Below are 13,973 nucleotides of genomic sequence, written 5' to 3'. Positions count from 1 at the left end.
AATTAAAATAATTATTTTAATTATAATAAGACAATTATAAAATAATTAAAATTTTATTTATTTTTTATGAACATATAAGTATATAAATATAAATTATATATTATATATATAAATATAAATTATAACTTTATATAATTATAAAATTATAAGATAATTTTAAAATAATTAAAAATTATTTATTTTTATGAATATATAAATATATAAATATAAATTATATTTACATATAAACATATATAAATATAAATTATAATTTTATATGATTATAAAAGTATAAAATAATTATAAAAGAGTTAACATTTTATTTATTTTTATGAATATATAAATATATAAATATAAATTATATATTTATATATAAATATATATAGATATAAATTATAATATTTATGATTATAAAAGTATAAAATAATTATAAAAGGATTAAAATTTTATTTATTTTTATGAATATATAAATATATAAATATAAATTATATATTTATATAAATTTATATTTATATATAAATATATAAAGATAAATTATAATTTTATATGATTATAAAATTATAAAATAATCATAAAATAATTAAAATTTTATTTATTTTTATGAATATATAACTATAAATATAAATTATATATTTATATATAACATATAGATATAAATTATAATTTTTATATGATTATAAAATTATAAAATAATTATAAAACAATTAAAATTTTATTTAATTATAAAATAATTAAATAATTTTAATCATAATATATTAATTGTAATAAATATATATAATATATTTAATTATAATAAATTAAAATTATTTAATTAAAATAAATAAGTAATAAATCATAGCACCGTTCCAGATGTTGGGGATCAGCAGGGAGTGAGGAAAATGGAACCAAACGCCTGCCCCCATAGAGTTTAAATTCCAGAAGGAAAGACTGAAAATAAGGTAAATAGGAAAAACACACACTAGGTTAGAGCCTGAAAAATGCAATGAAGACAAAGTCAGAACTGTTGCAGTTTTAAGTAGTGTTGCTAGGAAAGGACTTCAACAAGATGGCATTTTAGTAAAGACCCGGAGGAGATGAGAGGAGACAAGCGGTTAAGTGGGAAGGGAGTGTTCTAACCAGAGGCTGCGGCAAGTGCCAAGGCCCTGAGGCAGAACTGCCTGAGGAGCAAGAGCGGGGGTAGCGGGGATCTGCCAGGTCGCGGGGAGCCTCCTGTCATGTCCCGCCTTTTGCTCCAAGAGCGAAGCCACCGGGAAGGTGGGAGAAAGGAGTTACGCGTTTTCCCTTCTGGTTTTAACAAGATTTCTGAGGCTGCTGCTTTGAGAGTGGATCTACGGGGGGGCAGAGGGGCCGACGCAGAGACAGCAGGCAGGAGGCTACGGGCTCCTCAGGCAGGAGAAGAGGGTGGCTTGGCCTGGACTGCAGAGGGTGGCGCTGGCCATAGAGTTCGCTCGCGGACTGAGGTGGGGAGGGGGCAAGCGGGGCGTCTCGCTCCTGATGACTGAAGGCTCCGGGCCTGAGCGAGTGGAAGGATGGGGTTGCCCTTATCTGAAGGCCAGGAGAAGAGCAGGTTGGGGGAGGGAGCGGGCCAGGAGCCTCGGTCTGCAGGTGTTCAGTGCGGGGTGCCCACCAAAACCCCGACTGGCCACGTGGGTCTGGGGGTCCGGGGAAGGCCGGGGGGTGTAGGTGTGCACAGTGCGGAGGCGTTAGGCTGGCCCTGCCCTGGCTCCCGTGGCCCCCTTGCTGCCGGCCCCTCGGCGTCCCGTGAGCTCAGCCCCACTCAAGCGCTGCCACGTGCTTATCCTTGCAGGCCTGCTGCTCGGCCTTCCCGGAAGGGGGTCAGTGCGTCCAGGGAGGCCCCACTCGGGGGAGGTGAGGCGGGCGTGGGGACGCCTTCGCGGCTCTGTCCGCTTTGCAGCAGGGCCCGCAGACTCCCGCAACGGGGACTCCGAAATGCACATCTGTGTTGGCCTTTCCTCACCCTTTGTCTTACTCTCCCCACTTCCTCGGCTCCCGATTAATGGGACCGTGTTCTGGATAAACTCGCAGCACCCGGGTCCTTGGCTCAGGCTCTGCTTTCAGATGAACTCAAAGCTAAGACATCACTTTGTCAGAAGTATTTAAAGCCGTGAGACTGGATGCTGCGATCTCCCGGGGCGTGAGTGTAGACACGGAGACGAGAGGTCTGGGAACGGGGCCTTGGGGTGGCCCAGCCTTTAGAGCAGAGGTCCTCAGTCCCGGAGGAACATGGGCATCACCTGGGGCCCTCCCTGAACAATTAGATCAGGATCACCAGGACGGAGGGCCCGAAAGCCTTACTGGGGTGGGTTCAAGAGGGAATAGGAGTTTGTTATGGGATCTCTAGGAAGCAAACTCAGCTCCCACGTGTTTTGGGAAAATTAACGGCAAACTGAAGCAGCCCCATAAGGATGAGGCCACAATGACATGGTAAAGTCATGGATAAAGTTTTGAGCCACTTTAGCACGGTCAGAGTCACGATAAAAGCTGGAGATGGAGGGATGGAGGGGGGGCGTGGGAGGAGAGGGGGAGAGGGAATGGGACTATAGGGAACTGGCCGCTCCTCGAGTCCAGGGGCGGGAGAATCGGGGAGCTGCTTGCAGGGGGCAGTGGAGCCAAGTGCTGCTGGGGACAGGCCAGGGGAAAGGGGCAGCTGGAGACCAGAGGGAGAACTGCTGGGGCTGGTTTTCCCGGGAGCCTGGCGGTTTGGGGGCGGTGGGGGGGGGTTGGCCTGGGCTGCCCCCGTGTCTCCTGGAGGCTCCCGGCTGCAGGAGCGCTGCCTGGGCCCGGCCTCCACACAAGGCATCGGGGACCCGCGGGTCCTGCTCTAAAGGCACGGACGGACCCCTGCAAGCCCCAGGCACAGCTCTGCTCGCATCAAAACTGAGCGGCCGGTGCACACGACGCCTCGGGGACCAGGCGGGGCCAGCACGCCGGCAGGGACTGGCTCTGGGGTCGGGTGAGAACCCACAGGGGGCACGGTTCCTTTGGAACGACCGCGGATCCGGGTTTGATGATTGCGACGGTGGCCTCGCCGCGGCTCCGTTGCCTGAAGTTCATGTTCCTGTTAATCAAGACGCTCGCTCGTGTGTCACGGTGACAGGCTGTCTCCCGCGCTCCCAGAGGCCGGGCTTGGTTCACTCAATGCCGTTTCAGGAGTGTCCATAAGCACATCGTAATGTCCCCCATGCAGACTTCATGGCAGTTGCCTGATGTAAATAGGCAAGAAAGTGGAAGTAGCCGTCACAAGCTATGTCCTTACAACACCAGGGTCTACGATGCTCATTTTTAGCCATTTTGTGTTTTTTTTTTCTCAATTTCCTTGAACCGGTAAAGAGTTGGTTTTAAAACTAGACATGTTAGTGTATTCCTGACGTTTTAGGGCTGCCGTCATGGTCCACTTATTGGGCTGCTTCATCTTAAATACCAGTCGCTGCTATGGCCAGCGGGTGTCCGTGTCTCTCACCCGCGCCTTTTTAGGTTGTCTCCTTGGCTTTCTGATAACAGAAATGCTTTCGGTTCTTTCAGTTGCACACTTCAGTTGTTTTTCACTAGTGTTCTCATCCCCAGCCCACGGCGGCCTTTATCTAGAATCCATGGTCTTGTCTTGTCTTTTCTTTTCTTTTCTTTTCTTTCTTTTCTTTTCTTTTCTTTCTTTTCTTTCTTTTCTTTCTTTCTTTTTTCTTTTTTTTGTCCAAACGTATCTCCTTGGACCTCCTCCACGTTTCCAAGCACAAACATGGGCAATAAACAGAAACTCGAGCGACCTCAAAACAGCCCTAGAGTCCTTCACTCTCATCCCCTGGGTCCGAGTGGTTATGGTCGTGAGGTCCGCGTGATTCAGCAGATGAGTCGTGGAAGCAGTGCTGCCGGTGGAGACGAGCCATGGACCCACAAGAGCACTGAGCCTCCTGCAGCTGTTTGGCTTCGTGTAATCCCACTAAGGGACAATCAGACCCGGTGTTGAATTACGGGACTCTGGAAGGGGCATTGGAGCAAACGTACAGGTTGCAGATCATTAAACCAAAGCCCACGTTTCATATCACAAGTCAAGGCAATAAGAGAATAGAGACCTACCACATGCCGGCACCTCTTTGGGAAGGAACATTGCCCGTCTTGGTCTTGTCCAACTTAATAAAGCCAGCTGGTTTTGCAAAAATTGTTTTTTTTTTTAAAGATTTTATTTATTTATTCATGAGAGACGCAGGCAGAGGGAGAAGCAGGCTCCCTGCAGGGAGCCTGACGTGGGACTCGATCTCGGGACCCCAGGGTCAGGCCCTGGGCTGAAGGCGGCGCTAAACCGCTGAGCCACCCGGGCTGCCCCAGTTTTGGAAAAATTGTAGCAATAGATGTAATTCTTGGTTACCATCCATGTGTTGATATTGAACTGAATTAATTGGTTTCTGCAAAGCACTCAGGCACTTTGCTTTTGCCCGACTTGAGCCATCGACTGTGCTGTTTGTAGAACAGCCAAACCACTGTCCCGTTTCCTCCGCCGCTTCTCCCTAACGGCCGTGGGCCCAGGCATTCACCTCCGTCCCTGCTGAACGTACTGGGTGGTGAAAACTAACCTACCGGGTTCACTAGTGGGGTTAGCATGAGCGAGGTGGTTGGAGGGGAAGAGCAGAGCCCGGGGCCGCTGTCTCCCTTGAGTTTCCTGCGGTGGGGCCTGGAGTGCAGTTACCGCAGTTGCGGGGGAGTGTGCCTGTGGTGTGATCCGTCCCGGGACGTTGCCTACTGGACCAGTGACGGGTTTGGAGACAAGGAGCTCATGTTTCTCGGACGCACACAACCTTGACTTTAAATCCATATTCTACTAGAGAAAATCTTTTCAGGGAGAAGACAAAAATGTAAAAAGCCAGTGTCCAGTGAGATAAAAGAATAGGGTGTCTCCCTTCTCTAAAGGGGGAGACTTGAAGAAAGAAAGAGTAATAAGGAAATCAGGGGACTTTCGCTTTTTTAGTTTTCTTTCTTTCAAGATTCAATGTAAAGTTCCATGTGCGTTGTCTCTAATTCTGTGAAGTCTTTAAAAAGAGTGGCATTTTAAAAAAGATTTTATTTATTTGTTCATGAGAGACACAGACAGAGGGAGAAGCAGGCTCCACGCAGGGAGCCCGATGCAGGACTCGATCTCAGGATCCCGGGGTCATGCCCTGGGCTGAAGGCGGCGCTTAAACTGCTGAGCCACCCAGGGATCCCAAGAGTGGTATTTTTACACCCAAAAAAACATCACTGATTCGTGAACAAATATATGAGAAGGGAAAATAGGCACTGTTTTAATATTTAAAAAGTGTCAAATATTCTCCTAAGTTTTGACAACATTCTCAAAAGAACAACATTTTCATCTGAAGTGACGTTTTACCTTTTACTGATAGCCCGCTGACATTTCTAGGTAAATCAAATGTTAAGGGAGGATGCGCTGAAGCAGTTAATACCCGCCCCGTGTTAAGTCCGACTTTGGCAGTCTGGAGGGTAACATTTCTCTTTATCGAGTACCGTGAGTACTATTTGAAATCGTTCTAAAATGGATTATGTATTTTTTCCTGTTGCTTAAAAGAAGGCACAGAACATAATTCGGAAAAGGCATTGTTTTAAGGTGTCAGAGTTATTTTGTGCATTTTGAGGACAAGGTGGCAGATCAAATCTTTTTTTTTTTTTTTTTGCAGATCAAATCTATACATTTATAGAAAACACATTTTAGGTGCCCCAGTTTGGGCGTTTGACTCCTTCAAATACTGTCTCCGACGCAGAAATGCCCGATGCTTTATTTTACCAAATCGCTTTTCTTTCCCAAAAGGAAACTGGGAGGCCAAAAGACAAAGTAATCTCCTGATTTCCTCACCCAAGAAATCCCAGCTCATTGGTCACTTGGACACGTCCTTCCAAACAAGACCATTTTCCTCTTTGAGGCGGTTCTTGTTCAACGAGCCACGGTGTACGTATGATATTGAGACATCACTACAGATTCGACATCATAGTGGCTGAGACCCGTGTCACTGGGTGTTGATAAGATAGTTCCTTGGCCAGAGTTCTTCTTTTGACCTTGCTTCATTTTTCATGTCCTGTCCAAACGTTTATTCTCCTGATATTCTCGATTTCTCACCTTATTCCTATGTGACATGTGGAACCCCGTTGCGTCATGACCTTCCATCGTCTCTAGTATATAAGGCGCGTGTCACGGCATAACCTTTCTCTTTACTGTCGTACATAAAGGGAGGTGCTCTGTTCTCTCCTTACCTTTGGAATCAAGAGGAATATCCAACAGGGGCAACCAGAATATCGTAGTCACAAGGACAGTTTGGGGAGCCATTTCTAGCCTCTAGTCCTATTAACTTTTCAGAGCAACGGTAACGTAGCTTGCTCTCTCTGTTCCTGAGTCCCGACCAGTTCTTACCTAGGAGGGGAAGAAGAATGCCACCACTGTCTCGATTTTTCCCGAAATCAAAATGGACATAGGAGTGCTCGTTAAACTTGCACGGCCCTACGCATCTCACGTGGACGCTGTTGGGTACGTCTCAGTCTGAAAAGGCTCTCCTTTTCCCAAAAGGGAAGGACCCACATTCGTAAGACCAGGACTTCTAAGCTCTAGAGACTTAGACTTGGGGATGGACATGAATCGGTTCTGTAGGCGGCAGGATTAGGGATCTTGAGTTGGAGACGAATAGAAGCACAGTGATTTTTTTTTTCCTTGAATTTTGTAGGGCCTCAACACCTGCTTGGACTTTGTCTTCTCACTTCCCATCCCAGCTGCTTCCTGGTCCCTTGGTCAGCCACATGTACTGCTGACTTGGACCACGTTTCTGTGGCAGGGTCCTCCTGCCTGTTCCATAGCAGCTACGTGACTTGTTTGACATTTCCAAAATAATAAAAGAAAAGAGGGAATAAAAAAAAAAAGAAAAGAAAAGAGGGAGTAGACCAACTGGATTGAGGAGTACCTCCATTCTTGGTCCTTTGCATAAGTACATATACACACGTGCGTGCACATATATTTGGTGGTCATCTGACTATATTCAATCCACTTGTAATTTTAGCCTTCTTAAACCATTATTATCAATATTATTTTGCTGGGAGATACAATCTTCTGTATTATCAGAAAAGCTCTTCATTCATTTATCTATTTATCTGTTCATCCTTCCACTCACTCACCTATTTATCTCTCCATCCATCCATCCCTCTCTCCCTCCATCCACCCACCCATCCATCCCACCTTTCCATCCATCCATTTCCATCTGTCTGTTCATCTCTCCATTTGTCCGTCCATCCATCCATCCATCCATCCATCCATCCACCTGCTCGTCCGTTCATCCCCTCATGCATTAAACATGTACTGAGGACTATGTTGCTTCATTGCTGCTAAATATAGGGAATTCAAAAATCTGAGAATAGGGGCATCTGGGTGGCTCAGTCAGTTAAGCATCTGCCTTTGGCTCAGGTCATGATCCCAGGGTCTTGGGATTGAGCCCCACATCCGGCTCCCTGCCCAGTGGAGAGCCTGCTTCTCCTTCTGCCTTCCCCCTGCTTGTGTGCACATGCTGTCTCTCTCAAATAAACAAAATCTTTTTTTTTTTTTAAAAAAACACCTGAGAATAATTTTTCTTTATTTTGTTATCTCTCTTTTCTTCCTATCTGATGCATACATACTGACTTTTTGAATCAGTTCTAATTAGTCATCAGGGGTAGAAGTGGAATAGGAAAGATGTTTGTGCATAAAATTATATTTCCAAAACACTGAGGTAACCAGAAATGATCTGAGAAAAGTTCTATCATCCAATATTACTAAAGGAAAAGAATCTAGTTGAAAATTACCATCTGGATGAGTGTCCTGAAAAGCTGCACTCTAGAAAAAAAAAAAAATACAAAAAAAGAAAAAAAAGAAAAAAAAGAAAAAAAAGAAAAAAAAATACTCCCAAGTGCCAGCACTAACACAATTCTAGTCTTTGTTCAACGTAAAAGTCTGGTTATTGTGCCATTGCCAATGCAACACGCATTTTTCAAGAAGCACAGCACAAAGCACGTTATGGTGTGTGCATCTCCTAACCCCAAACCCAGGTCCTAATCATAGGCCAGTTCTTTCCCCACAGGGTTCATCAACCCCTACAAGGAAATTGCTTAGCGTCTTTCTAGCCCAAGAGAGACCATGGTCAGATACCAGCTTTTAAGTACCCCAATTTTTAGTTTCAACTGCTTTAAGGGGCAAGTTTCCTCGAATATTTGATATCATTGTCCTTTGAAAATAGTATGCAGATTATAAGAAAGCCTTAACTCCCCTTCCTTTTTGTTTTTGGATAACCTGACATCGGGAATATAATTGTTGGCATCTTCTGAGAAGCAGCCCTTCCTCTGGGTGCGGAGAGGGCTCTTGGTCTCTAGGATGCTCCCAGGCTTCTTTTAATGCACTTAAAATTTTTCTTTTCCAGCCTGTTCCTTCCTGTCTTTCTACCTGCCTTCACTTATTTTTTTTTTTTTTTGCCTTCACTTATTGCTGTCAATGTTCCTGCTTTATTTTCGCTTTTATTTTTGCTTCTAATCTTCTATGATCCTTTTTAAAAAAGATTTTATTTATTTACTCATGAGAGAGACGCAGAGACCCAGGCAGAGGGAGAAGCAGGCTCCACGCAGGGAGCCCCACGTGGGACTCGATCCCGGGACCCCGGGGTCACGCCCTGAGCTGACGACAGGTGCTCAACCCCTGAGCCCCCCAGGGATCCCCTAATCTTCTATGATCTTAAAAACTAGGTAACTGTACTTCTTAGAGTCGTGTGCAGAATTAAAATAAATAGACTCTGATCAATTACAATTGAGGAGAATTGTAAGGAATAAAGTACAAGAGACTTATTGTTTTAAGACTTTTATTTTTGGCTTTTCTATCACACAGAGTTTTTTTTAAGGCTGTCTTCTGTTTCTCAGCCTTCCTCTCTGTAGGTGAAGTTGCCTCATCCACCCGCAGCTGTTCATCAGCTGGATTCGGGAAGGCCAGGGTTTCTCTAAGCGTAGCCTGCAGAACCTCCGTCTGAATCACTCGGGATGCTGCTAACGTGCAGGTGCGCTGGTCCCAGCCCCTGACGCGGTGAGTCAGACTTTCAGGGCGGAGGGCCCAAGAATAGCCATCTTCGCGAAGTAGCCACGGCTATTTGAGTGCGCCAGGGCGTGAGAGCTGTCGGATGGGTGCTCTGCTTGTGTCCTTAACCTGAGCCCGGCTTGCCTTACAGTTACAGTCGCAAATTTCTGAGATGCTCAGAGAAGCAGAAAAGCCCCGTGGTGAGCAGGGCAGACCCGGGAGCCCTTCTCCCTGGTCCCAGGTCTGCTCTAAGCACTACAGAATACTGGGCAGCCTGTGGACATGGGGACTGCCTCAGTTTCCCTACCTATAAAGTGAAGGTGATAGTGGTTGCTGCCTTACAAGGTTGTTGCATTAATATAGAAACAATTAGAAACAGCCCACAGTAAGTGTCGGCTGTCACTGCTACATATACAGCTTTTGTGGTTTTTCCGAGCCCACAGTTGCTGCTGTACCTCCAGCCGCCCTCGTGCCTGGATACGCGGGTATACGACGTGCCTGCCCGGGGCGACGAGTGACAAGTTAGGATCCGGCTGCAAGCGGCAGGACCGTAGGTCACGGTTGTGCTGAGTTACTCCTATTTCTTTGAAAGCAAGAGCGTCCTCTTCACGGGCCTTAAATGTTATAGATGTTTTAGCCTCAAATTGTGCGACTCCTCTAAGGATTCCAACCAGAGTCGTGACTTCCAGTTGAGACGGTGAGCTAGGCTTCTTCTGTTGCACCAAATTATGCAGCAGTTATGATGGAGTCCCACCCAGGGTTCTACTGGTTTCCATGGCAACCGGAATTCAAAATAGGATCTTAGGATCCTCTTCTGCGGGGCGGGGTTGGGGGGGAGCAATAAAAGCAAGTTTCATTCCTGCTGTTATGGAATATATAGTTTGTGCGAAGCATTTTCTAAATGGGACCTTTTGTCTTTTTTCCTTCTTCTTGCCATTAGTGGTGTTTTCTTTTTTTTTTTTTCTTTTTTTTGCCATTAGTGGTTTTAATGTCGTTGTAGTACTACGTCCCTAAATTCTTCCGCCATCTCTGAATGAGAGTTCCAAGGCTCCCCAAAGTGCTCATTTTGCTACGAGTAGCTAATGTGGTTCTTTGTCGCTCGTAACAGATGCACTATGTATTTTTGACTTTTCTGACTAATACTACAGTAATTGGTAAGAGGAAAGAGCCGCTGTGACAGAGTTCCCAGGTTAGCCAGTCAGCCTATTTTTTTTTTTAAATTTTTATTTATTTATGATAGTCACAGAGAGAGAGAGAGAGAGGCAGAGACATAGGCAGAGGGAGAAGCAGGCTCCATGCACCGGGAGCCCGATGTGGGATTCGATCCCGGGTCTCCAGGATCGCGCCCTGGGCCAAAGGCAGGCGCCAAACCGCTGCGCCACCCAGGGATCCCCAGTCAGCCTATTTTTAGCGGCAACTTAAAGGAAAAGCTTTAGAGCGGGCGCCTAAATTCTGCAAAAGACGTCTTTTTGCGTGTATCTGCCGGACACGACTCTGAGGCTGGAGCTTGTGGCCACGGGGACCGGCGCGTCTGCAGGTGGCCGCACGCGGGGCAGTGGGGATGCGCGGGCTGTGCCGGAGCCTCGGCGCTCAGGACACGCGCCCGGCTCTCGGTGGTGCCCCCGCCCGCTGCAGGTGTGCTGTGGCTTCTGTCGCTGCCGCTCCTGCCATCTTCACCCCGGGCCCCGGTCACAGGAGCGCCCTCCCTGGAGCTCTGTCAGCCCCCAGGTGGGGGGGGGAGCACGGTGACTCTTCGAGCTCCTATCCAGAAGTGACACACGTGTGTGCTCAGGGCGCGTGCGTGAGCCGGAGTCCACAGGGCGGGGACGCATGATCCCTGTGCGGGGCAGGGAGGCAGGACCCCCCGCAGGAGTGGAGCTCAGCACGCAGCTCGGCCGCGACAAATAACAGGGGCGTTGGTGTCTGAGCGTCGTGGTAAAAATCACAGATTTTTTGAGCGTGCTGAGATGACCCCTGAGGAATTTGTGACTTATCGAAATCCTCGCAGCCATTCAGAGGCTGAATGGACACTAAAATGAGGTCTCTCGGTGCCAAGAGTAGCCTTCTTTTCTCTCTGGAATTAGGAGACTTGGTTGCATCCTTTTGGCAAATGAGCTCTTTGTCCAAGACAGCAGAGCCTTCGGCCTTGGGTTAAAGCACTTTCTCTTCCATTTGTTTTTGTCCTCTTGATTAAGGTGACTTTGGATAATTAAATCAAACATTTTAATTTCTTTTCTTTTTTTTTTTTTACACATTCTAATTTCTGATAGTGGGGCCCTGTGACTGCATAAATGCTTCTGTAATTGGTTCTTGGCGGCACAGGACCTTTAAGAAATGAAAATGGTCAATAAGACACTTTTCAAATAATAGTGTTTCTATATTGACTTGGACGTACAAGTCCTTGAGTTGCACCTCAAATCATCAGAAAGCAGAGGGACCTCGAGGGAGACCTGTCCTGGGCATTGCTCGGTGACATGCGTGTGCTGTGCCGCGTTGGCGACTATCAGCCAAGGGTGCTGAGGGACCGTGGGCCTGGAGGGGAGGCGCGTGACGGGTCCCAGGTGACCGTGGCCGGGCCACTCCCTTCAGGCGGTCCTGCAGGAGGAGGACCCGGGGGGCTGGCTGGAGCCGCCGGCTTTGGGTGCCCGTGCCCAGGCCCTGCAGGAGGAGTGGGTGCCGTGGGCCCCGGCCGCGTCTCACAGGACGGTGTCCCCAGTGGCGAGGGAGGCCCCTGCGGGACCCTCGGGGCGGCCTGGGGAAGAGACTGTGGCCCGGAGGCCCTCGGCCTTCCCGTGAGGCCCGCGAGGCCACTAGCAGACGGGCCGCGTCCCTGCCAAGTCCACGCGGAGGGCGGGAAGGGTGTGCAGGGCCCCCGGCGCAGTGCACGCTCCCCCGAGGGACCTGGTGCTCATGGGGCCTGGCCCGTGGGCTCGGGCGTCCCAGGAATTGGGTCCCGGGCCCCCCTGGGACCTGCCCAAGTGGGCACCTCCAGGCTCGAGACCCGCTCGCGCGGGCCGGTACGTTTGTGTCGGATTTCTCTGTGGCTCCTCTGCCTGATGACGTTCCATGTTCATCGTGATGGCCTCGATGTGCTGACAAGCGCTTCAGTATCTTCGGTGTGAACCAGACATGTTTATGAACACGTGTGGCCCCGTGTGGCCTGCGTGTACCCTACGTAAGCGGGCTACGAGGTATAATCCCGTATCAGGGTAGCTGCACCCCTAGTTTCACAGTTAGAAGGATCCTAAAGTGCATCTGGAATTCTAGGTCGCTGTCCACGAGGTCATGGGTGGTGTCTCACCTGCTGGGATGCAGACCTCGCTGCTCTGTGAGACAGTGACTCTTCTGGAATAATTCCTCTGCGGTCTTCATTTTTTGGAACATACACTTCTTCCCTCTAGTTCCGGCCTTGTTTGGCGCTCGTTCTGCTTTCTCTGATCACCCAGAAGGTCTGTCCCTTGTGTCTCCCTGCCTCCGGACCAAGCGTCCTGTGTCCCCGTCCTCAGAGGATGCTGTGAGTCCCCGCCTCCCCCTGCTGTCCCTGGGGGTGTTCCCTCGGGTCCCGAGGCCCCTGACAGTGTGAGGTCTGCAATCAACGCCGGATTCCAGGTCCGGCCAGGGCAGCCGCCTGGGCAGAGTGGTCCTCATGGGAGACGCATCGGCTTGGCTGTCACATACGCTTGGACTCCGACTCCAGCCCTGCCATGCGCTGGCTCGGGGACCCACGTGCCATTTTCTGATCTTTGAGTTCCGAGCTTATTCATCTTATAAAATGGGGACAAACCCTCATCTGAGGGGTATTGTTTAGCGCTGCCTTCAGCCCAGGGCATGATCCTGGAGACCCGGGATCGAGTCCCACGTCGGGCTCCCTGCATGGCGCCTGCTTCTCCCTCTGCCAGTGTCTCTGCCTCTCTCTCTCTCTGAATAAATGAATAAATGAATAAATAAATAAATAAGACAAAGTATCGAACATCAGAGCCTGCCATATGATCTCTTCCTAGTAGATGTTTTCTTCCATTGTTTTCAGTATTATGTTTTTTTAAAATTCACGATAATACTATATCGATTCCTGGTAGCTATATCAGTTCTTAGGCCACACTGAACTTGCAATAATCGCAGTTCTTTTTTTTTTTAAGATTTTATTTATTTGCGAGAGTGAACGAGAGAGAGAGCACAAGCAGGGGGAGCAACAGAGGCAGAGGGAGACGCAGGCTCCCCGCTGAGCAGGGAGCCCGACATCGGGCTCGAACCCAGGACCCCGAGTCAAAGGCAGACGCTTAACCAACTGAGCCACCCAGGTTGGCCTCGTAATGATCACAAGTTCTAAATTCTTCTTTATGTGCTGTTGCTAAACCTGTCTCTTCTCTCCTGATGAAAACGTGTAACAAGTGGGGCTCCAGGCTGGCTCAGGCGGTGGAACACGTGGCTCCTGACCTCTGGGTTGTGAGTTCATACTTCACGTTGGGTGTAGAGAGAGTGCTTAAATGAATAATTCTTTTAAAAAAATACATAACAAGAATCTCATGGAGACAATGGCACCTGCTTCATAGGGTTGCTATGGGTATATAGGGTAATACCCTATATATAGGGTAGATGGAATGAGATCACACGCGTAAAGCATGTGGCACAGTAGGTCTTATTTTATTTTTTAGAGTAAGATCTACATTTAGTGTAGGACTTGAACTCCCAACCCTGAGATCAGGAGTCACAGGCTCCCCCAACTGAGCCAACCAGGCGCCCCTTGGTAGCACATTATTTAAATATGGTATAGAGAAGAAATGCCAGCTATAATCTCTATAATTCCTAGTTGTACTAATGGTTTTACTACACATTGATTTTTTTTGGAAAGATTTCTTTATTTATTTTAGAGGGGAGGGGCAGAGGAGTGGGAGAGAATCTCCAAGAGATCCTCGCTGAGCTC

The 13,973-nt window shown here is 47.7% G+C and overlaps 1 protein-coding gene across 1 annotated transcript in view; it reads left to right on the top strand.

The window, feature by feature from the left end:
* The window catches only part of CACNB4 (calcium voltage-gated channel auxiliary subunit beta 4), a 220,995-nt gene that overhangs the window by 48,726 nt on the left and 158,296 nt on the right, over positions 1-13,973 (top strand). The window lies entirely within an intron of this gene.

Source organism: Canis lupus, chromosome 19 (genome assembly GCF_003254725.2).
Source record: "Canis lupus dingo isolate Sandy chromosome 19, ASM325472v2, whole genome shotgun sequence".
NCBI classification, from domain to species: domain Eukaryota; kingdom Metazoa; phylum Chordata; class Mammalia; order Carnivora; family Canidae; genus Canis; species Canis lupus.
This window is presented reverse-complemented; position numbering and strand designations above follow the sequence as displayed.